A 26,015-nucleotide genomic window follows, 5' to 3' on the forward strand; every position below is an offset into this window, starting at 1 on the left:
TGTCCCTTTTCTTCCCTCGACTAGTCTGAACCATTCCTTTTCCCATTACAACATCCAAGATAATAGACAGGAAAAGGAAGCGGAGATCAAATTTAGTTGGTTTGTAGAGCCTGGAGGAGTGGGGCAACCCCTTAGTTCTAATGAAACAATACAGAACGGGATATAAAATGAGAGTACTTTACACAACTTGTTCTGGTTTCTATAAATTTCACTTCCTTTGAGCAGAGTTTCCATATTTTAAAAAATTGATTTTCATGAATCGTCCCGATGGCTAACTAATGCAGGTCTAAAGACTGCTTCGGTGGTGGCTGGCTCATTACAAACTTTAAATTTCAGTAGTGAGATAGACTGTTGCTACATGCAGAGTGACTTATTAGCCCTTTCTTATTTTAACTAAACAACCATTTGTGCCTCCGTCGGCTGCCAATCATCACCAACCTCTGTCAATGAGCCATTGTGTAGTCTGGACCACACAGAAAGTGTCAGTTCAATTATTTGTGGGAACAGTTAAAAGAGTTCTCAAAGGAACTGAAATTGATAGGAATGGGATCACAGCTGTCAATATTTCTAGTATTAAAAACGTGCCAACTTGGAAAGCTGTCCACTCAATATTCCATCTACTACGGGACTTATTTAAGACAAGGCCAACTGAACTCAGTGTAATCATAAAGTAACCCTATACACTGCCCCGTCCCGGAGACAAGTAACTATTTATGAAGAGCCGGCCGATGGAGACCTTTCTTGCTGTCCTTTTCCCCCACAGCGTCTACCAGGGTGGTGGGTAAGTTCCAAAGACAACCATAAGAGCTTTCCAGAAGTATCCTTACAAAATTAGAGAAACAAACACCCTGTTTAGGAAAACTTAGCAATCCCAAAGTAGCTGAAATGCGTTTAAGGCTGCCAAATTTTGTATCCCTCCATTCATTTTCCTTTTGATTTGATCACCGAGTGTGTTGTTTTCACAAATAAGTTTTTAGTACAACATAGGCGATGGTGACCAAGCCAGATGGAACCAGTACTATCAAATTCATCCATTTCAGTAGAATTCACAGGCCTCCTAGCATTCATAATGCCTTAAAGCTTTCCATTGTTGCATTTACACGTCTCAATCAACCAATGTCAGCTTAGAAATTTATTTCTTCATTGCTTTTGCTCATAATTTTTACAGCACTATTAACAGCAATTTCATTAATATTTACAGCATCTTTGTATGTGGAAGGTTCAATAGAGGAGGAGAAATAGTGATAGAAGTAGTTTGGGGGTAATTTAAAATAGAAAATAAAGACTACCCTCTTCCCCACGTTCTCCCCCTAATTGTCTCCCCCATCACCATGACCACCTTAGCAATGTGGTATCCTGAAAAGTCCGTAGCATTAAAGTGTGTGTAAACACTGAATGATGGCACAGAGAGTTCTAAGATGGTAATACGTTGTTCCTGAAGTGCATTTGCACTCTGCGCTTTGCCTAAAAGCAAGTAGCACATCTGCTAGTCCACCAACAGAGATGACCGTTGGAATCATTATTTTATAGAACAAGATCAAGTTCCCCAAACCCCGTAAAATCTACTCAGCACTTTAAAAAAGGCCACCACATTGTCTATAGATCGCTGCTCGTGTCCACGTTTTCAATTATGGGGGTATTGAAGTGCCTCCGATTTGTTGAAATGTAGGGGCTATGGCTATGCTTTCTTTTTATTCCTTTTCGGTGTTGAAAGCTTTTGACAATGGGGAAAACCGAAAGCATATTGGAAAGAAGGGGAAGAAGAAAGATAGAAAAGAATTAGGAGGAAGCTGGATGATGGCCCTGCCACTGAGGTGAAGTGTACCCTTAGTCCCACAGTTGTCATCTTGTAGTATGCCGACACTATCAGAATGAAGTGCCATAACCATCACGGGCTGTTGCTGCGATAGTGTCGCTCTCACCTCTCCACCCCTGGGAAGGGCAACATTTGTTTTAGGGAGCTCCTTCTGTGCTTCCTAGCAAACACATATTGTGGGTTGGATTGTAATTTCGACTCCGTCTGTTGCTGGTAAGCCTTGGAGAAATGGAAGCTACAAATGGCCCAAGTCTTTAGAGTATCAAAGGGGTGAGAGCCAATTAAATGCCTTGAATAACCCACCACACCAAAAGAGCATCAAACGTCTCTGATCATGTGTTTGAGAAGTACCCCGATGTCCCGATTACACTTAACAACAATGGGACTGGATCACCGCACCCACCTGTAAAGTAATGAAATGGACCACTTTAAGGACTTTGGATTTTCTCTTCTGAAAGTTAAAACAAATTGGCCTCAACTTGATTTTTGTATAAAATTGAAAAAGAAGCATGTTAAGAAAATCGAGTCCTAGATACAGAACAACAGCTTGCTGGGGAGAGTATGGTTTTAGTTGATGCATTCCTTTGTTCTTCCGTAATGTTTGCTCTTTGTTCTTCTCTGCTGACATCTCTCAAAACTCAGTCATATGATACCTGATCTCAAGCTGCATCAGATGCTCTTCAGTCACTTGACAAAAGAAACAGAGCAAAGTGAAAACCACCTTCGCTTGGTTTATGTTTAAATGACTGAATTAACAGTCCTTCGAATGTCCTTTTCTGCCGGCTGTCCTTATTGGTGGATGGACGCTCCCATGTTTCATCAATTCAGAGTTAAAAGCAACCTCCATAGTCACCTAGAGCAACTCCCATATAAAAGGAACCCCCACTATGGCGTAGCAGTCTCTGTTTGAGGACTGATAATGAGAGAGAGCTAAAATCAGTCACAACAGTCATTCCTCCTTTAGACAACTCAACTTCTAACTGGCTTCCCATCTAACCTGAATTGGCCTCTTTGAAACTTGCATCAGTTGTTCCTGTTCTGCCTTCTGGACCAAAGAACAAATCTCGCTTTCTAACATAATAGCCCATTAAATACCTGGAGGTAGAATGCTGGCCTTCAGTCTTCTCTTCAGGAGTCTAAATATCCCAGCCCCTACCTTAGACTCCATCCCCTAAAGGTCAGGCAAGTTACCTTTCCCTTGTCCCCTCGGGGGCTCTGGTATTCTTAAGGTGATAAAGAGTGTCTGGTCTATTTTTTGTCTAGTCTATTGAGATTCAATCCCTCATTGATTAAGTTCCCCTAATTTCAAGGGATCCCCAAAGTCCCAGTTCTATTTAGTCACATAACAGTTAAATTAGTTTTTACAAAGGAATATTTACTTCTAAGCCATAGAAAGAACAAATAGACAAACATTCAACCCCAACACTTGAGGAGAAGTTCAGTCCCCTAAACCCTAGCTTAGTCTCTAGCAAAGACAGGGAAACTGGATTCATTGTTCAACTCATCTCACATAGAGCATAGGATCACCAATTTCCAGATCTCAAGTCCTTCTAGACTTGTGTCCCGTCAATATGCATTTTCTGGGTTTCTATGCAACACCAGTCCCTGAATTCTGGCTCCAGGCTCGCCAAAGCTTTGTCTCCTAGATCCAGGGATTCCATCTCCTGCGCCTGTAACTACACCCAAATGGGGCAAACACCCAAGCCCAATCTTGGGGCTACAAGGAGGTAGAAGAAAGACCGCCCCATCCCAATTGGCCTGAGTGCATAGTAGGAACTCTTAGGATAGGATTTTTGGGTAAGGGAAACACAAGAGGAAAAACATATAAAAATCTACTTTATTTATATTTACACAATGATTGAGCAGGACCTTCACCCCTAAATGCAAGCACATTTGACACTAAAACTGGTCCAGTCTGTTAGTTTTTACAATAATACATACCCAGTGTGTCTAGACTGCTCCCATCCACATGGCACAGGAATAGCGAATTTATTACCCCAAAGTACGTCTCACACAAGGATACCCCCATCTTAGTCGATCTGCACATGTTCAAAGCCTATGTTGTTCAACAGCACTTTGATGACATGAATTCAAGACGCCTAACCAAACTGATCTCCCTCCTCTAAGAAGTAACAAGCTTGCAATAATGCAGCAATATTCAACTAAAATGGAATCTTCATTACTATAATTCAACACAGATAAGGCGCAATGGCTGATGATATGCACTTGTTATTACTTAGTCATTCTTTGAAACTTCAAGTTCTTGCTTGCTGGAAGCAGGCATATAATGGCACTAAGTCAGGCTTATAAGTTGAATTGTTGGATCTAAGTATGAATCAAAGGTGTTATCAAGTGCAGATTAAAGAAAAGTGTGACTTTATTTACCTGCATTCTCCTGAACACTTAATTTAAAAGGAAGCATTAGACAACACTTGTGGGAATAGTCAAATGTACATTAGGAATTTAGGTTCTATTTTAGACTATTGGAAAGACCCCCAAAAAGTAACCCTCTAGCTTCTTGGGAAGAGTTGGTGAGGCAGGGATGATAATCATCAATCAATCCATCAATATGTGTTTACTAAGAACTTAATATGCGTCATAAAGTATGTTCAATGCTCGGAGTAAAGGGAAAACCAAAAAGATAGTCTTTACTCTCAAGAAGTTCACATGCTAACGGAGAATACGACATATAAATAACGTACATCCATATAGGTTCTTTACACTACAAATGGAAGATGATCTCAGAATGAAGGGAGTGAGAGCAGAGGAGAATGGAAGAGAGTCAGGAAAAGTGTCCTGAACAATGAGAATTTGTTCCGGATCTGAAAGGAAATTAGAGAACTAAGTCAGATCAAAGCAAAAACAGAGTGAGAGAAGGTCACATAGCAAAGCACGCATAAGGCTAGTCAATTAAGAAGCTTGGAAAGGGTCCAGGTTTGAAGCTGATATAGCACGTAGCCTTTGGGTCTCCTTATCATAGAATCAGGCTGCTGTAGCATTTAAAATTTAGTTTCTCTGGTAGAAGTGTTATCTTTTTAGAGGCTTATTTAAGATTAAGAATTAAGGAAATACAAGTAAGAAAGCGCGTGCCTAGGAGGGCCAAAAGGCCCATTCAGTTTCACTTACATCATGAGAGACACGTCTGCTTGGAAGCGGACGTAGGAAGAGGAGAGCTGTAGGTGGAGACCTTTTAAATAGTAATTTTTTCTCTGCCCAGGTGTGAATTCAGGTGAGCTTACAAAGCATCTCGGGAACTAGAGCAAGGACTTCTGGGGATTGAAGTCCGGGGTTCAAATCTCCATTTTTACATTGCTACATCTCTTTTGCATACAATTAGACAGCACTTGGAGTCAAGAAAACAACTTCAAATCTTACCTCAGACACTTGTTAGCTATGTGACCTTGGTCAAGTCATTTAGCATCGACGTTTAAAATGGGGGCAATAATATCACTTATCTTTAAAAGTAGTTGTGATGATTGAATAAAGTAACACATAATGTGTTTATGAGCTTTAAAGTACTATATAAAGTGGGATCTTTTTATTAGCTTCCTCAGGGACCTAGGGATACCTTTGAGGAACTGGGGTGTCTTTAATTAACATCCAGTCCTTACTTTGTTAACAACCGTTGACTAGTACCTTATTTCCTCTTAATCACTTCACCCCAATTAGCTTTTCCAAAATGTTATTTTTTTATTTATTTTATATTAATTAATTTATTGAAAGAATGATATTTTAAGTGCCTTCAGGGCATGTTCTCAACTCTACTTCTGACTGTCTTCTGAACTTCTGAAATTAATGACAACTTCTTTCACCTAAACCCAAAGAGCAAACACCGAGGCAGAAGGCCAAGGCCATTTTCAAAGGGTCACCTACCGACATTACATAGCGAGCAGGGCAGAGTCCTCTACTCTTTCTACGCCGTCTCTCAACAAATGCTGTTTAGCAGAACAACATCATCCCATGAAAGTTAAAGCAAAAGAGAGGCTGAGGTCAAATAAGGTCTTTTTGAATGTGTCCCCTATTCTGGTTCTGCAACTGGAGCCAAAGAGCCTTCTGTTCATCCCTTAGTTAAATGAGCAACATTAACTACAAAATGTTAAGCTTGCTCCCAAGTTGCCCCACGGGACTTCCACTGTACATCAGCATAAACTCCCCAGACCCTTCCATGCAGGAAAACTAAATTCATGGCCCCACTCATGCAACAGGCCCCTCTTAAATCTGGAATAATGGCTGCTCTTCTTGAGCTCCTCAGTTTAGCAATCAGAGAGCCACCCTGTACCTCAAAAAGTTCCGTATGATTAAAAACCATCATTGTTCAAATTGGACAGTTAGATTATCAAAGATGTCATCAATTGTGAGCATTAGTCTCAGAATACACAAACTTTAACAAGCTTACTCAGGCATGTGAGCACCCACCAGCAGTCCCCACTACTACAAAGGCTGAACCTCAGTGGAGTATCTGAGGAGCAGACTTCTGAGCCAAGCGCAGGGGAGGTAATATGGCGACCACAATGAGTGCAGCACCACGACAGTGAGCCCCAAAGAGAGCGCAGGGGCCATGCTGCTAGGAACAACTGGTGTCCTTCAAGCCCACACAAAGGGAGGTTTAGTCTCAAACAAAACAAACAATAGCAAAAACATGTCCTTGTCTAGGAATTTAATTCAACATGAAGTTTCTGAGAGGTTTTGCTCTGATAAGAACTGAGTAATTCCAAGAGAGCATAAAGTGATTAGAGTATATTTTGTGCTGAAATGGAATCCACAACACTGTTCATGTGCCAGGCCCCTCCATACTATGAGAGTGTGATGGACTGTGAGGCAGGAATGGGGCAGCTGGGGGACATAATGGATAGAGTAACAGATCTGGAGTCAGGAAGACTGATTTTCCTGAGTTCGAATCTTATCTCAGACACTAAGGAGCTGTGTGGCCCTGCACAAGTCACTTCACTCTGCTTGCCTCATCTGTAAAATGTGCAGAAAGAGATTGGCCAACCATTCTGATATCTCTGCCAAGAAAACCTCAAATAGGGTCACGAAGAGTCAATATCTATGAAAAACAACATCTATCTGAAAATGACAGAATTTTACACACAAAATTCTAATTTTTGCATCTAGCACCTCTGTATTCATTCAGCTTCCACAGTTTATGTCATCTTTAAGGGATAATGCTATTTATTCTCTGATTTCAAAATTGTTTTACATGTTCTCTTTAGCTAAATGCTAACCACATTTTAAAAGGGGGGAGGAATAAGCATTTACATAGCACCTACTATGTGCCAGACATCACGTTAACCACTATTTTGCAATATTATCTCATTTGATCCTCACAACAACCTTGTGAAGAAGATATTGTTATTATCCCCATTTTACAATTGAGATCATTAAAGGCAAATAGAGAATAAGCAGCGGGTGTAGGGTCACACAGCTTATAGGTATCTGAGGCTAAATTTGAATTCAATTCTTCCTCAATCCAGGCCAGAACTATCCACTGCACTGAGTAAAAAAAAAAAATCCCTAGAGATTTCCCTAAAGAAATTCAGATTGTCACAGAGTTGTATAAATACGTCCTGTAATTAAACTACGGAGAAAGAATGTCAAAGAGCTGTTAATGTGCTGTTATAGTAGATACAAGAAGGACCAACTACCTCAAATGATTTTGCATGGGGGGGGCAGTATAAACCTGCTTTTATCAATAAATAATTTGATCTTTAAGATTCATCAAAACGTAGGAATAGAATGAGTCAAGGTAACAATGGAATTCGGTATAACAGACCGTAAAAGTGTTGATGCATCTAAGCCATAGCCCAAATACAGCTCTGGGTCACCATGATGAAAGCTATTTCTTTTCTTTGACTTGATCTTATGAATAGAAATGGAAACCTCATTAGATTTGAAAAGAACTTTCGTCAAAGTCTCCCATCTGTTGGACCAATAGGAATTTTGCATTAAAACAATACAAATAAGCACTTATTTCCCATTGGCACATAATAGGTGCTCAAGTCACACCCACTGAACACGTTTAACCAAAGGTAATCATTTTATTTCAAATGGATGCTTTTTTCCATTCAGAAGAGCAAATTCCAGCACCCTAAACTAAATGAGTTTGATTGCTTGTGTCACTGTGAGCTATCATACACAGAAATAAAAGATCATCATTAAATCAGGGTAAATGTCTGATATTTTAGTAGCTCCACGTCACTTAGAGTCCCTTGTACTCAGCTCAATTTCACGTCCCTTTCTTTTAATGGATTTTTCCCCTTTTTGCCTTTCCCGCCCATGATGATTCCTCCAGGGATCCCTTAGGTGACTAGGCTTTCTCTGCATAGATTACATTTCTTCAGATTTCGCTGCGATAGAGCGAGTAGAAACCATAATCTAACCTAGAATAGCTGGTGACTGTGAGGCAAGCAGGAGGCACCAAGTAAATGGCGACCCAACATCCAAGTGCCTTGCCCTGTCCATGGGCGGGGCTCTCCATCAGCCAGGCTGCAGAGCGATGCCATTCCGTCCTGAGACTGCAGGGCGTGCTAACAGCCTGACGAGTGGGAGACTGCGCGTGCTTCTCTCCGCAGGGGGAATAGGACATCAGGTCTTTCGCTAAGGCTGTTCCAGCCTTCTTATTCCCTTCATTCCTAAGGCCAGTCTAAGCTTCTCCATTGCTATTACTGTTATGAGATATGGAAAGGCACGGACTGATACTATTGGGCGCCTCCAGCATTAAGTCTCAATACATACAGTTTTCCTCAGCCGAGCAGAAGCTGTCTCTCTTTTCTTTCGGAGTAGTAATTACCCACAGGACATGCTTGGGGGAAACGCCATCAGGGGATACAGCTTGGCCCTCTAATGCCCCACTGAGCAGTGCTGGAGCTTCCAGGCTAATGTCCCTCCTTCATAGAGAAGCAAAATTGCTTATTGGCCACTCTGGGTTGACTCTCCCTCCACCATGTCATATCACAGCCATGAGCATCCCCCCCTAGAAAAGATGCCCTTGTTCACATGCTTCCTTTGAATTCACCTTTGCTGAGATCCAAAGCCAATGAGAAATATCCACTCATCTCCTTCAGGTTATTTTACAGATGAGGAAACCAAGGCAAAAAGGATTAAGTGACTTGCCCAGGGTCACACCACTAATACGTGTCTGAGGTTGGATTTGAACACGGGTCTTCCTGACTGCACTCTTCATCATACTACCTAGCTGCCCCATATTTTCATTGAACAAAAACCTATTGTGCACTTACTGTGTGCACAGGTAAAAACGACGTGTTCACGAATCATTGCCCTGTTAGGGAGGAATATACAAATAGTTACGGTTCAAAGATAATACTTGTAGATTTAGAACACACTTTTCTTTTTATGTTTGTGATGATAGTTTATTCCTGGCTGGAAGCATTGAGAGAGTATGTAAAACCCTGGTCTGGGAGTCAGGAAGATCTGAGTTCGAATCCAGATTCCATGAAAAGACTTCATCTCGGTCTGCATGACTTTCCAGATGTAACATTGTGTTATTCCCACGGCTGTGTAAGAATGAAATGAGAAGGTATTTGTGAAGCACTTGGCACAAGCCCTCCCCAGAGCAGCACTTCATGAATGCGCATTCCCTCGCCCTCCCTTCTTTTCATTCATTTGGAAAGTTTACCCTCATCTATGGGACGAAGTTCCATGAAGTGCTGTTTCCCTCAATTCGACCGCCTCACAGCTCCTCGTGGGCTTGTTCGTGCTGCTGTGGCTGTCTGTGACCTCCCCGCCAGCCTCACTACCAGCTCACGCTCCAGGTGCTGCCTCACTGATTCCCTTCAGCTTCATTGGGGGTAACCCTGGCACAGCGGATTCTCCTACCTGCAGCCCCCCCAATCTAGTGGCTCTTCCTGATTCTGAGCCAGGTAACCTGAATCAGCTCCTAGAGAGGCGCGTTTGGGAATCTGGGCTCATGAGAACAATTCCTTCAAACAGTCCCCAGCCTCAAACACACTGCCCCCCCCCCCCAGTCGCCAGGCAAAGTAGGCTCCAGCTTGGCCAGATTGCCAGACTAGCTCCTGGCACCTGGTTCTCTGGTGAAGTCCCTGAAGGTGAGTGCAGTGCTTGACTCCAGGGCCAAAGCCTGTGTTCCTGCCACAGCTAGGCTCTCGCCCCGCCCCGAATGGCCCCTCTCTCACCTGGCCTTTCCTCAGGCGATCCAGCCTGTCCTCCAGTCATGGTTCTTGTTTGGCCATCTGGAGGGGAAATGCAAATCTTCCAACCTTTCCAAATGCTCTGGGTTCATTCAGGAGGCTTGGAGGAGACCCTCCCCATTCATTCCCTTGCTTCTCTGCTTGTTCTGGGGTAGAAATGCCCTGAGCCTGTCTTGTAATGGCATGCCCAAAGCTTGGCCCTTGGAGGATGCTGAAATGCTTGTTATGGAAGCTCCTCCTTTGATAGGCAGAAGCACAAAGATGCCGGATTCTTTGAGCACATCCATTCTATGTACCCTGTAGCATTCTCTGACTTCATCTAAAGGTCTTAAACTACATCCCTTGGTCGAACATGATTAAGGACTTGGACCCAACAAACCCTGAAATATAGTATAGCTTGTCCAGAGTCTACGAGGTCCTGGGTCCAAAATCTATCATTTGGACCATAAATGGAGAGTAACACGGGGTTAGCCAAGCCTCTCCAGTGGGTTAGGGATAGGTTGGTGCTGCCGAGAACAAGTTTTTGAACTGAGATACAGGAGCCTTTAAAATATACTTAACTGGCTCTTTCAGTAGAATGACTTTGCTCAGTAATATGATGCATTTAGTTGTTTTCTCAAAAGGGGTCCACTGGCTTTGCCAGACTACCAGAAGATCCCATGATACTGAAAAGGTGAAGAATCTCTACCAACCGCTAGAGAAGTTACGCATTCACATGGCAAGAAATGAAGGAGTTAATCTCTTTGTATGTTCAGCTATTCCATGGGGTAGCCATGGGGAAATGCAAACAAAGAAAACATTTTCATTAGGTATTTAAAAGTATTAAAGGGTGGCCAAAAAAGGCTGGACAGAGCTTTCCTGAGGTTCAAATGATTTCTGTCTCAAGGGGACAAATACCACACGAGCTTCACCAAAAATCTGTGTTAGAGCCATCGAAATATTTCTAATATCCGATCGGTAAGTTTTAGTCACACGTTTCTACTCACTTTCAGTCTGGTATGAAAGCAGTAGAAAAAGTGATGTCCACCAGAGAAAAGTGTTCTCTATTCACCAAGTGGTACTTTGATGTATCTGCAATGACATTGATGTGCATACTCGAATGATTTTAGATTGACTTATTTATGCTTTTTCATTCTATATGACTTGTATGTGCTATCCCATAACACAAAGTGCAAAAAGGTCTTCCTTCAAATCTCTTGGCACTGAATGGATACAAGTGAAACCTTCAATCTGGTTGACTTCAGTTTCTGATCGTAGTTCTCTTTGAAGATACCCTTTACTATAAGTCTTTCTTCATTTCTTCTTTGGTAGTGTAGTGGTACAGCCACTCGTTCCCTTCTTTATATTGCCGTTGGTCAATAATTCTTCAGAGAAAGTTTTATCTCATGAAGCTGCCAAACTTCATCAAGGAGTCCAACTATCCGAAAACATCCATGGTCTCTGATCCAGAGGGGGAAATGGAAATCATTAAAAGCACTGCACAATTTCACAATCCATCCACTCTTGTCTTAATCATTTCCAGGCTCATTTCGTCATCCGTCTTCTACTTTGTAGGGCTGTCCCATGTACATTAGATTTTGGATGAGAGGAATTCTTTAGCCACTTTGTTTCTCCTGATTAAATGGAACTTTTGAGTACTTGCACATCTCTCTTAGAAGGCTTTTCCAAATGATGCAATGTGATGCATCCCGAACAATGTCTAAAAATAGGAATAGCTTTCTCACCTTACCAACTCGAGAGAACCCCTCTTCTGGGTGTATTCGGCAATTCAGTACAAAAGAATCTCTGAATAAAGTGTCTACATTGTTAACATCTTTTAGAAAATCTTTTGTCATTTTTGACTTATGCATAAACTTGTAAAGAAGCATTTTTCTCTACTGAATCAAATACTTTTTCTAGTTAAAAAAGGTAAGATTTTGACTTCTTGGCATATTCAAGTTCTAACCTGCTTCCAAACATCATCTGTGAAAGCCATCTTGTTCCCTTAATATTACCTCATCAAAGATTCTCTCAAAGCGTCTATAGATGTTTTTCATTAAAAAAAAATGTGTAATGAGAAGAAAGTATGTCAACAGTTATTGATATCTTCTCATTCAATTTTTATTTGTAGTAATGTCTATGATGTTTTAAAAATATCTGCTATCTTTTCCTCTTCCAAATATCTTGAGATATAAACCCTAAACCACCATCAAGGACCTCTTTTTGGTATTCTTATTCTAATTCTGTTTTTATCTCATCTTTTGAAAACATATGAGGTGCCTCAATTGTCATTGATAGATTAAAATATTTATCACATACATATTTATAGATAATTTTACCTTCTGACCCTTTTCCTTCTAATTTCATCCAAAAGTACACTCAAAATAATCAGGCTAAAGGTCTAATTTTTTATTTAAAAAAAAAGAACTTTAGAAATATTGACAAATTTTGTCAATGTCTGTATTTTTTATCCATTCCCACATTTCCAGCAGCAACTTCTCATTTAAATCGATCATACAGGGGTTACTTTGATTCAATGCATATATTTTTTGTAATTTTTAATGTTTCTACTTTTTTGGCATCGGTTTGAATGTTTTCACTAACAAGTTTATGGGTTGTTTGTACACAGGCAGATGATTTGAAAATGTCTCCCACATTGGTAACCATCTGTTTCCTCTCAGAATATAATCAATTTCATTTTTGTCAATGTGAAGCCATTTGGTACTTGCCATGTCAAGTGTTCTCAACACGTTTCTTGTAGACGTATTCATAGTGTTCCAATAGGAAACATTGGTGGCCTCTCTTATTCTTCCTTATTCTTGAAACCTGCTTTCTCCATGCCCATTTATGAGTCCACATTGAATTTATAAATATTAAAGTCCATGCAGATTCAATCTGAGGAGTTTTAATGAATTCTTCATAGAAGATTGGCCTAGAGGAATGGTAGAGTTTGCCAGAGCTTTCATTCTTCTGAGGAAATCTTTGAGATTCGGGGCTACCTCTGTAACATGGTGAGGCACTGGAAAAGGATTTGGGGGGATTTAATCAATAATTGTTTAGTACCTACTATAGGCCAAGCAATGTGCTAAGTACTGTAGATATAAAAACAAAACAAAACAAAATTAGTCACTCTCCTCAAAGACCTTATGGCTTATTTTGGGGAAAAAAAACCTTTTATATAGAAAATTAAACACAGCAAATAGGAATAGAAGGACGATTCCTCAAAATCATAAATAGTCTATATTTAAAACCATCAGCAAGTATCATCTGCAATGGGGACAAGTTAGAAGCCTTCCCAATAAGATCAGGAGTGAAGCTAAGATGCCCATTATCACCTCTATTATTTAATATTGTTCTAGAAACACTAGCAGTAGCAATTAGAGAAGAAAAAGAAATTGAAGGTATTAAAGTAGGCAATGAGGAAACCAAACTATCACTCTTTGCAGATGATATGATGGTCTACTTAAAGAATCCCAGAAAATCAACTAGAAGGCTAGTGGAAATAATAACTTTAGCAAAGATGCAGGGTGCAAGATAAAATCACATAGATCATCAGCATTTCTATGTATTTCCAAAAAAACTTAGCAGCAGGAGTTAGAAAGAGAAATTCCATTTAAAATCACCCTGGACAATATAAAATATTTAGGAATCTATTTGCTGAGACAAACACAGGAACTATATGAACACAACTACAAAACACTCTCCACACAATTAAAACTAGATCTAAACAATTGGAAAAACATTGTTTGCTCATGGGTAAGATGAGCTAACATAATAAAAATGACCATTCTACCCAAATTCATCTACTTATTTTGTGCCATATCTATAAAACTACCAAATTTTTATTGAATTAGAAAAAATTATTACAAAGTTCATCTGGAAAAGCAAAAGATCGAGAATATTGAGAGAAATAATGAAAAAAATGTGAAGGAAGGGGGCCTAGCAGTACCAGATATTAAACTGTACTATAAAGCAATGGTCATCAAAATAATATGGTACTGGTTAAGAGACAGAAGGGTGGTTGAATGGAATAAACTAGGGGTAAATGACCCCAGAAAACTAGTGTTTGATAAACCCAAAGATCCCAGCTTTTGGGACAAGAATTTGCTATCTGACAAAAAATGCTGGGAAAATTGAAAAACAGTATGTGAAAAATAAAGTTTAGAACATCAGCTCTCACTCTATGCCAAGATTAAGTCAAAATGGGCAAATGAAATGAATTAGATTGAACATAGAATAATATACCTGTCAGATCTGTGGGAAAGGAAGGAATTTAAGACCAAGAAAGAGATAGAGTAGATTGCAAAATGTAAAATGAATGACTGATTATATCAAATTAAAAAGTCTTTGTACAAACAAAACCAATGCAACCAAAATTAGAAGGAAAGCAACAAACTGGGAGAAGATTTTAATAACAAAACTCTCTGACAAATGTTTAATTTCCCAAATATAAAAAGAACTAAGTCAAATTTACAAAAAAAAAAAAAATCAAATCATTCCCCAATTGACAAGTGGTCAAGGGACATGAACAGGCAGTTTTCACACAATGAAATAAAAACTATCAATAAGCGCACAAAAAATGTTCTAAATTCCTCTTGATTAGAGAAATGCAAATTAAAAGAACTCTGAGGTACTACCTTCTACCTAGCAGACTGGCCAATATGGCAGGAAGGGAAAGTGATAAATGTTGGAGGGGATGTGGCAAAATTAGGACACTAATGCATTGCTAGTGGAGTTGTGAATTGGTCCAACCATTCTGGAGGGCAATTTGGAACTATGCACAAAGGGTTTTAAAAGAATGCCTACCCTTTGACCCAGCCATAGCACTGTTGGGTTTGTACCTCAAAGAGATAAGGGGGAAAACTTGTACAAAAATATTTATAGCCTTAGCTCTTTGTGGTGGCAAAACAATTGGAAAATGGGGGTGTATCCATTGATTGAGGAAGAGTTGAATAAATTGTGGTATATATTGGTGATGGAATATCATTGTGCTAAAAGGAATAATGAACTGGAAGAATTCCATGTGAACTGGAAAGAGCTCCAGGAATTGAAACAGAGAGAAAGGAGTAGCACCAGGAGAACATTGTACACAGGGACGGATACATTGTAGCACAATCGAATGTAATTGACTTCTCTACTAGCAACAATGCAATGACCCAGGTCAATCCAGAGGAATTTATGAGAAAGATGCTCTCCACATCCAGAGAAAGAACTGTGGGAGTAGACATGCAGAAGAAAAACATGATTGATCTCATGGTTCAATGGGCATATGACTGGGGTTTTGATGTTAAAAGATTGCTCTACTGCAAATATGAATAACATGGGAAATAGGTTTTGAACAATGATTCAGGTATCTATAACCCAGCAGAACAGCTTGTCAGCTCTGGTAGCAGAGAGGAAAGTGGGGGGAGGGAGGGAATTATGAATTATGTAACCATGGGAAAATATTCTAAATAAAAGGGAAAAAAAAGAAAATTAAACACAAAGTACATACAAAATAATTTCCAGATTAAAAAAGCACTAGGAAATGATAGAATCAAAACAGGCCATGAATAAGAGTTTTGAGCTTTGTAGGAAGCCAGAGAATAATAAAGTGAAGAGGAAGAGGAAATATAGTGTAGGCATAAGGGAGAGCTTCTGCAAAAGCATGAAGACTATGAAAATAGAGCATCCTGTAAAAGGGAGAGAAAACAGACCAATTTGAAGATTAAAATCAGTACTCCTTAACAAGTACAAATACAGAAATGCCAGAACATATATTTATTTTAAAGATTTTTTTTTTAAAGAATCATAGTCTCAGGAAGTCAGCTTGGTAGCTCAGTGGATTATGAGCCAGGCCTAGAGCCAGGAGGTTCTGGGTTCAATTTTGGCCTCAGACACTTTCCAATTCTTTGACCCTGGCCAAGTCACTTGACCCCCATTGCCTAGCCCTTACCACTCTTCTGCCTTAGAATCAATACACAGTATTGAGTCCAAGATGGAAGGTGAGGGTTTAAAAAACAAACACGACAATCTCTTAAAATCAGAATCTATGTGCTTTCCTTCATTTAAAAATAATCAGAATCTCCCTACCCCAGTACTCCCGCCCAATCCCAACACGAATCTTTTCAACTGCCTTTTGTGTGTTAGAATGTAAGGTCCTCATGGGGCAAGGGATGCTTTTATTTTTGTTCCTGTTTGCATCTCCAGCACTTAGCCAGGTGCCTCGCCCATCTGAAGCTCTTCATTGTTTCTTGCCTTGTGTGGTAGGAATAATCAGACATACAAAAGCATATAAAAAAGTCAATGAAAAAATGTCTCTCCAAGTGGCCTTAACACCTTCATTTAAACAAGTATTGAGCTTTGGCAATAAGCACTTATTATACATTCAATTTCTAAATTTTCTAAACGTTCTGATTTTAGCCACATTCCAGCCATTCTTTTTCTTCTCTTTGGGGATATTTTTAAATTTTTAAAGGCCAAGAAAGAGGTATAACCATTCACGAGTCCCCCCAAAATGGGGACGAGCCACACACACACACACACACACAATGAGAGCCAATTTCTAAAAACTCTCCATATCCTACGTAACCACCATGTATTCTGCTTTTAGTGCTCACACATACAACCTTCAGGGTCTGCTGAGACCGAAGTACAGAAATGGCCAGGTATTCGCAAGTTAGGGATTGAGCAATGCTACTGTCAGCTAGTATCCATTAGCTTAACATTTTCAATAAGAAGCACTTCTTGATTTCAGAGTTATGACCTCGGAAATTCCTATATAATGAGAAAACATTTAAGGTGACTTTGGGTTATCTTGTGAGTGAATTGATTATGAGCTGCCTTTGTCTCTGCACATTGACTTCAGCTCACTGCTTGGTCACGCCATTTATGTGCTTATTTGTTTTGTAGGGAGACACAAATGATACACACATCCATCTCAGAAGCTGAATATCTAGTCTATGCCGTTCTTATGTCTCATAGTAACATGTGTGAAGCTCAAAGCATATTCTTCAAGTGAAGAGAAATGGGTGGTTTTGCTTTTCTAGAACAGTCCAGTTCATCCAGTCTTCGGGATTGGTGTGAAAGTTTGCAATCAGACCACCTTACGTCTACCTGAGCCTTTCATTTCCAGGTAGCTGTTTTTAAGAATATGTTGCATGTCCGATTTTCCAATTGTTTTAGGTTTCTTTTGTAAAAATCTCTTGTTCCAAAACTTACTGGATTGGAATCTCCCCCAGGGCATATTTTTCATGTTTGCACCCAACTTCAGTACTACCTTTAAAGGACACCTTGTCGTCCGCAGCACCCAGCATAGATGCTCCCTTTTATACAGTTGGTACATAAGCAAAGTTTGTTGAATTGAATTGAATTGGATCAGGCTGAACTGATAACTTTCTCTTGGGAGAAATGTTCATCTACTGGTTTTGAAAGAGATTTTAGCAACCTCTTTCTACGTGGTAAAAGCTGAATTCTTGAGAAGCTGTAGCAAATAATGTCTACTGTAATGGAATGACTGCAGTGCTTTTAATACTGTGGAGAAGTACTTCTAGCCCCAACCACCTGGATTTCCCCTTGCTTTGATCTCAACGGCATCGACTGTCGGACTTTTGGCAGCCCAGTTAAGGCACTGCCAGACAGTGCCTCCTTCTGTGGAGTGAAGCAAATACTGGATGTTAAACACCTTGCCGAGACTGTGTTACCATTTCATTACTTTGGGCATCCACGACGGGCATTCTTGGGATGATTAGTTCTGGAGGTGTTTTTAGGACACAAAATGGAAGTCATCCCTAGCCAGTGGCCCCAAAGAGGTGGTCGTGAGCAGCCGTGATTATTCTCCCGAAAGGCGGTGTAGCTTTTCCCACGGTGTGTCCCTGGGTGTTGTGAGTACAGTTCGTGTCCTTTGGCCGGCTCGCTTCTGCTTTCCTCCTTGACATTCTTCACGCTGCCACAACTTTCTGCCAGTTGTTTCTGTTTGCTTGCGGTCCTACGTATGGGTCGGCCACATCCCGCCTTTTATCTATGAATTTCCTTTTAGATTTCTATCTGTTCGTATTCAAAACCAGTTTAAAGAATACATTTACAAATATTAAGTTAGAGATTCAAATGTAACTTCGCATCTAAAAGTCTGCACTTAATTCTCAAAAGTAATATCAGTCTCCAACAGCTGAAAAGTATTTTGCCCCAAACGAAATAATAACCACAATACTACATCTCTGGCCAATACACAACTCCAAACTGTTGAAGCTTCATTCAATAGCAGTTGAACCTGGGTGGTTCCAGGCTCTCTCAAGAACCCCGAAGGCCAGCTTCAGAGAGCTGGGAAACATAGTGGTTCACATGAAACTTCTTTTCCAAACCTCATTGGCATTCATTCATTGGCATTGAGTCCAGTCGCCATTACTTACATTAATAATGTTCCTCTTGTATTCCTTAACTATTTTGCATCCACGCAAACAAACAGGGTTTGGGCTGCTGGGGAAATCTGTATTGTCTTGACTAGTCCATATTTTCCTATGAAGTGTAGTAAAGCCTGAAGCCTTTTCTTTCTTTTCAAATGTTCCGTGACGTTCTTACATGAAGATAGCTAAGGCAGGAAGCTGCTGAAGCTGAGTGGTCAAGCCATTCGGACAAAAGCCTCGCTGCCCTGAAAATGGGAGAAGTGGAAGGACTTGGTGGGGTGTGGAGGCAAGAGCCAGAGAGATGAGCGGTCGAGTTCTGAGCCGCTCTAGTGGTTTATCCAATATGCATGTTATCTGCTTTGCCATGTTTTTACGGATTTGTGTCTAGAATGAAAATGGAAGCAGCGATCATTCTTTTTCCTGTACGCTGCATTCATTCTGATTGAACTTTGCAGTTTGTATTTTGGGGCACAATGCTAGCCCAATGCAGATTTCTCATTTCTTTGCATTCGTGAGCATAATTTATTTGTCTTCAGGAGCCCAGCCAGTGAGACCTGGTGTTCTCTTTGGGGCCACAAGGAACTATTTCTGCTGGAAACCCAGTTTTCAGCTCCAAATATGGTAAAGCGATTTCTATCGGTTCTACTGAGTACCATTCTCTCCCCGCAGAGCACATACAACAGGCACCTTCTCTCCATATTTCTGACCATCTGCTAAATTGGCATGGTGCCTGATTGGAAGAACAACAACAGACTGCCCTTCCTCTTTGCCATAGGTGCCAAGAACCATCAGTCTATCCAGCCAGTCTGAAAAACCCTGTAAATTATAGATTATGCGGTAAGAAGTCTCTCATCTGTGCTAGAACAAAAGCGCAGTGCCTCAAGCTTCTTTTCAGCGGGGCACATCTGTTAATTAACAGTTCAAACAATGGCCTTATCTCAAAGTCCTCCGTGCCCACTGCCCTTCTGCCGAGCATTTTTAGGGCAAAGAAAGAGCTTTCTCGTATCCTTTACCGGAGAACAATGGCTAAAAACCCTGCAAATGCAAATCATTTTTTATTTGAAAGTCTTCGGAGAGCCTAGTTATTTTTCCTAAGCCTGAAAACAAGTGAGACGAATTCAGCCGGATTCCCCCCAGTCTCTCTCAGCTTTGATTATTCCATTGGATTTTGCTTTCAAAATGGCCACGTATCTGAGGTCAGGTCAGATGGCTTCTGAGCTGTTGCCAAGGCTGGTTTCTCATGTCGTCCTCCTTACAATGCTACTACATCTACCACTGCATCGAGGCAGGGAAAGTCTACATAAAGTGTTGGTTTCTTTGTTTAAAAGGACAAAGAACACTTCTTTGTTCTGTTCTATGTCCTGGCCCTGGCTCTGTGTGCATGTGTGTGCATGTATGTGCATGTATGTGCGCATGCACACATGTGTATGTGCCCCAAATTTGCGTATGGCCTCCATAGTTCATGTTTTCCATATACTTTTTCTCTTATTCTCCTATGTTTTAGGCAAACAAAGCAAGCCAAATGGCAAAGTAGGGAAATGTGTTCTCTGACATGTCTTGCTTGAAGATCATAAACAATGTGGCTTGCAAACTGGGAAGTCCCTCTGCTCCGGCCAAAGCGCAGGCAGTTGGGGGCTGAGAACTCCCTCCAAGGGCTTAGATGACACTTCCAGCTTCCACTTGATCACCCTTATTCCTCCACCCCAACCAAAGTTCCTGATTCCACATGGTATTCCCTGGGGGTCCCGATCTCGGCTTAGTGATCATGGGAAGCAACAGAGCCATCGGGTCGCCCCTCCCAAGAAGCTCCGTGTGTGGCTCAAGTGCCCATGTTTGCCAGAGGACCATAAGGGCCAGGTCAGTAGTGGGAACTTTCTGCAAATGGGGAAAATACAGAAGGCTCTTCAACACTTCTTGAAAGCAGTGACTTCCACACGGGTTCCCTTTGTATTCCCACTCAGTTTGGGGGCTGCTCTTCCTGCTAACAAGGGAATGAAAAAGAAACAAAGCAGAAGCAATCTGTGAATGTCTGCCCTAAGCCACTTGTTTAGATTGCTCCATTTCATGGAAAACAAGGGGGCCGATTGGCAGCACAGCTTACAGCCAGGCACTTTCTTTTCCACTGCCGCCATACTCCTGTTTCAATGGCAAAATGAAGCTTTTTCCTGGCATGAAATTAGCGTTGAATTCAGTCACCTCAGGGAGATGATTCTGCCGTGCACGGTGTGACCCCGAGAACGGCTCAATGGGGACCTGACGTCCCTTTGCTTCGTGTCCGCTCCGTTTCTTCATTTCTTTTGATTTTGTCGTTTGAGAGCCACTGAGCTTACTAAGGGACACAATGCGTGTACATAATAGCCAGAGCTCCCTAATATCAAATACAATGCCTGATTGTGAATATTGTAACGTCCAATTAAAACACGTTCATATGTTCAGAGTAAATCGTCTCTAGTCCTAACAGGCATTTGGTGTGTCTGTATGTTGTTTTCAACGGTAGGGATTACTGTTTGGAAACAGCATGGATATTCCCAAGTAGTACGAGTCCACGCAGCATGATGACTAGTGGTTGATGAAGCGGAAATCTAGACCCTGAAGAAGAGAAGAGTGGGGGTGGGAACGGGAGAAGACGGGTAACTAGCTACAATATCTGGAGGGCTGACGTGCTGAAGAAGCACTAGACCCTCACCTGGGGGCAGGGGCAGTACAAAGAGAAAGACTTCCAACACCAGGAAAAACTTTTCTATCGGTTGCCCAGCTGGAAGTGAGTGTTCCCTTTTGGAGGTCTTCCAGCCAAAGTTGGTTGGCCATTTCCCAGTGTCCTTCTTTCCTACTCCTTAGAGCTGAGAGCTGAGGACCAGGGCTGAGAAGTTGAGGCAATATCTGAGCCTCTGGGGATGAGAAATTTAACAAGAAGTGAGCCTGCCAATTTTTAAGTAAACCTAGGAAAATGGCCTGCAAATGCAAGGAAAATCTCCAGGAAGATACTCTCTTATCTATTTGCGTGTCCTATTTCATCTAATTGGGGTAGCTAGGTCACACTGTGCCAGATTCACAATTAGGAAGACCTGAGTTGGAATTCAGTCTCAGATGTGTGACCTGGGCAAGTCATTTAACCTGTTTTCCTTAATTCCCTCATCCGTAAAATGGGGATCATAACAGGTGTGAGGCTCAAAACGAGACAGCCCTGGCACATAGGAAAAGATGTCTAAATGTTAGCTATTGCTGTTATTATTGTCAAATCAATGACTATTGTCTCTAGGCACAAACTTTGTAAAGCTCACCTTTTCCAAAGCTTTGAGAAAACCTGGATCCTGAGGATCTCCAGAGGAGAGCTCTAATGCCAAGCAGCATCTGTGGACTGTGGTCAGTATTGCCAAACTGTTCAGATCAGCCTATCCGTGGCCTAAGCATAGATGGCCCAGAAGCTTTATTGTGGGATTGATCTGAGGTCTCTGTGAGGTTTGTGTCCAATCTCAGTTGGCTCTGGACCATCAAATGTTGCCCTTGGAAGAGGATAGTGAGGACTACCAAGAAGCCTCCAAAAGACAGTGGATAATTTGTGGGGAAAGCAGAAAACTCCAGTGCCTTTTCTGTTGCTAGAGAGCTCAGAGCATGATCGAATCGGGTCCATAATCCCTGGCATATGAAGGGCACTGCCAGGTGTGATCATTACCAGTTCATCATTAGGTGGTTGGCGCCACTCTTCCCAATAGAGGATAGCACTTGGGCTAGACGTGAGAGAAGAGGCACATGGTCAGATGGTCAAATGGAAAGCCTTGCTTCACTGTTCCTCTGCCTTCCAAAAGGCTAAGACGAGACAGGGGGGAGCGCAGCAGGAGATGGAGAAGCTGCGGAGCAGGAGAAAGGAGTACTATTCTCCACCAACTTCCAGGACTTAAAAATGAGAATTGTAAACCTCAAAATTCCTTAGACTTATAAATGTTGGAAATTTCACCATTGGGATATTTCATACTTGGAAAATTTCTTACTGATAGTCTATTGGAATGGGAACTCCATTGGCATGGGAGGTTCCTTCTCTTCCCTTCTTAAGATTACTTTAGGACAGAAACCCTTTGCTGAACAATGGAAAGGACTTTGACCTATGCTTAAGCATAGAACAGGAATTTCTTTGAGTCTTGATTGATTTTAGAATTGATACAATGGAGATACTTGGAATAAATCTCCACCCTATTCAGTCCTAATAGGATTGAGTAAGGGCTGCAGCCTAGATCAAAATTTAATTATTCCAATCTCTACCCTACTCAGGTTAACAGGATTTAGAAAGGGCTGTAGCAAAGGAGTAAAGATTTAATCATTTGAAAAATATAACCTTCAACAGACATGTGCAAAAGCCAGAAACCTCTGGGCGGTCCTGGGTTAAGCGAGAGCCTCCATTGACAGGGAAATTGATGAAGAGTGATTGGTAGATGTGAGGACTGAGGGGAGGGAACTTGGATGGTTTCCTTAAAGATAGGAGGGTCTGGAGACTGGGGGTGGTTGAGGTTTTGGTCGGTGTGGTTTCCTGGGCTCTGAGAAGGCTTGCTCTGAAGGAAGCTGAAGGTGGGGGCCCCTGAGACTGTTTCTCCATTTTGGACACGTGAGTAATAGGGACTGGTCTCTTTTCTTTGCTCCAGCTATCTAAGGGCTTGGGCCTTTTGGCCCAGCCTAAACAGAAGGGGTATTTAAGCTCTATTTCCTTCTCTCCCCTTTCTCTCTCTCTCTCTATCTCTAATTCCTTTCTTACTCCTATTGTAATTAAACTCCAAAAAAGGCTGACGGCTGACTTGAGTTTTTCATTTAGGAATTACATAGCTGATTCCTTGGCAACCTTAAATTAATATATATCAGTCTTTTAAAGTGATTCCCTTGTTACAGAATCTAGCCTCACCCAGTTTTCCCTGACTCAGTCCAATGCTCCTTTTGACTACTCTACAGCTCTCATTTTGGGTGAAGTGAAATACCCGATCCCTTAAGCGTGACTCACCTGAGAATAGAAGGCTATCTCAGAATTGCAAGGAACCTCAAAGGGCCCACTCTTAGCTGAATGAAAATCCACTCTACAACATATGTGGCCATCCAGCCTTTGCAGGAAAAATACCAGCTAGCAAGAACCTACCTACCACGTCTTGATGAAGGGGTTTCCATTTTTATGTAGCTCGAATGGTTAAGAAGTTTTTTCTTCTATCAAGTAGGAATCCTTCCCCTACCCCAGCGTCCCATCAGATTCTAAACTCCCTGAGGGCAGGAATTGTATTTCACTTTTCTTATGTGTGTCCCTAGCACTCACCACAATGCTGGCTACGTAGCAGATGCTTAATGAATGTTTATCATACCATACCAGGCCATGTCATGTCTTTGTGACTTTACGCTCTATTTTTGTTTTTATCCTTTGAGGTCGGTCACAAATCTAATCCCTCTTTTACATCAGAACACTAGAAATATTTGAAAACAGATCTAAGTATTCTTGAGATCCCCTTTCTGTGCCCTTTTCTTTTATCCAAGAGCAATACGGTATTTATTTGGAGAGGACTGCCTCCCACCTGGCTTCTTCTGCTGAAGGCTAGACAGAGTGATGTCTCTAGCCTTTTCTTCACCATTCTTCTCCAAAATGGACTATGATTCCTGCCAGGAAGAGAAGCAATAAATTGGAGCCAGAAATGTGGCCTCTCTCCTCTCCTCGGGGTGTTACGTTGCTACAATTGCTGTCTACCTGTTCCTTTCAATATTATTGGTCTAAGGGATGCAGTTTTAAGGTTCGATCTAAATGCTGGTCCCTTTCATTAACTGGGGAAAGTAGGTGGTGGCTCTAGCTATGGACATAAGGAGCTACACTTCAGAGTTGTTGTAGAGAAGGAAATGGTAAGATCTAGTGACTGAGGAGATATGTGGACTGATGAAATCATGAAGGGGAAGGATGCTAAGAAGGAGGCCACCTTCTGTGTTTGGAAGGACGCTTGTGCCCCCAAAGATTAATAGGAAAGCTTGCTGGGGGTCGGAAAGGAGGTCTTTTTAAGGACTTCCGAGTTTGAGATTCAGGAAAGCAAAAGGCTGAGAAAGCGATTTGTGACAGACAGGATCTGTAACTCAGAAGAGGTAGTAATGCAGGATGTGTGTGTGGTTTAGAGTTAACTGCAGAGAGGTCATAGTTAAACCTATCAGAGCTGATGAGGTCACCAAGTGGGAGAGTATAAGGAGAAAAGCAAAGCAGGTCTGGGATTCCCAATGAATAGGTGAGGCACCGATAAAAAGACCCAGCAGAAAGCAATAGACACACAGGTTGGAAGAACGTTCAGCAGAGTCACGAAAGCCTAGAAAGGAGGATGCCTGTGCACCAGGACATCGAGAGAACCCACACTTAAATGACAGGGATGACAGGTAATTGGAAAGAACATAGTTTCAGTAAGTTGCAGATGATGTAAAGTACTGATTCAAATATATAGAAGTAAGAAAAATTCCTTAGTAGAAAAATGGCTAAAAGAAAACATCTCAACTATTAACAGAAATCTAAGATTCTCATCCCAAATAGTTAGAAGTATTAAGTTAAATAACTTGGAAGTTCTATTTCATGCCAAAGATGGTTAAGATGGAATATAACAACCGTTAGAGGGTCTGCTGGCACCCACAGGCGCAGTTAGTAGAGCTAAGAACTGGATGAGATATCGTGAAAGGGTTTTAAACTATCCCCCCCCCCCCCCATCACTATATAGTACATACTCTTAGACCCGGCAATACCACTACTGGGGCAAAGAGATCTGAGAAAGAGGGGAAAGACCCATGTATACAGAAATATTTAGAGCAGATGGAGGGAAAATAGAAGGTGTCATTCAATTAAGGAATAGCTAAACTAATTACGGCATAAGAATGCAATGGAATACCATCAGAAATGACAATAGGAATAATTTCGGAGAAACTCGGGAAGACTCATACAAACAGGTTTAGAGTTAAGAGAATAGAATGCAAAAATCATTAATACAACAATACTCAAAAGAATATATTTGAAAAGCTTAAGAACTCTTTTCAGTGGAACAACAGGTCGTGATTCTGGAGAAGCGATGCTGAAGCATGCCGAATGCCTCTTGACAGAAGAGCGAAATGAGACCAATTTTCAGCAAGGGATGATATGAGAACTTCTTTTGCTCTACTTTGTACATTTTGTTTTGTTTTGTTTTCAATTCAAAAGGAAGGGGGGGGCCTAAGGAAAAGAAAATTGAAGGGACAGAACTGTCCAAAAAAAGAAATAAAAAGAGATCATTGAAGAATGGCTTTATATGTGTAGAAGAGAATAGAAGAGGGCCCTGAGGAAAACACCGACAAGGACAGCTTGTAAGTCTACATGCCAATTCGGCTATATGCTAAAAAAACAGGAAAGTCAATTATAAATGGGAAATTTGACGTTTCACAGACAAACTCTTCTGTTCAAATTTATATATGGACATTCTTATATTATTTGCTGCTTTTTAAATTTTATATGAGAATTGTTTTTAGAAAGAATAGGAGAAAGTCCTCACAAGTGACAACTGCTGAAAAGAGGTCAAGAAGACGGAAGGTTGAGGGAAAGTCATTGGATTTGACTATTAAGAAAACAATGATAATTTCAGAGACTAAAGTTCCAATTTGACCGAGATCAGAAATTCAGGAGTCAAAGAGAGACACAGAGACAGAGCATGTACA

The 26,015-nt window shown here is 41.1% G+C and overlaps 1 protein-coding gene across 13 annotated transcripts in view; it reads left to right on the forward strand.

Moving 5' to 3' along the window:
- Positions 1-26,015, forward strand: part of ROBO1 (roundabout guidance receptor 1) — a 1,078,784-nt gene that overhangs the window by 643,036 nt on the left and 409,733 nt on the right. The gene's annotated exons all lie outside the window — the stretch shown is intronic.

The sequence above is a fragment of the Monodelphis domestica genome, chromosome 8 (genome assembly GCF_027887165.1).
Source record: "Monodelphis domestica isolate mMonDom1 chromosome 8, mMonDom1.pri, whole genome shotgun sequence".
Taxonomy (NCBI): Eukaryota; Metazoa; Chordata; class Mammalia; order Didelphimorphia; family Didelphidae; genus Monodelphis; species Monodelphis domestica.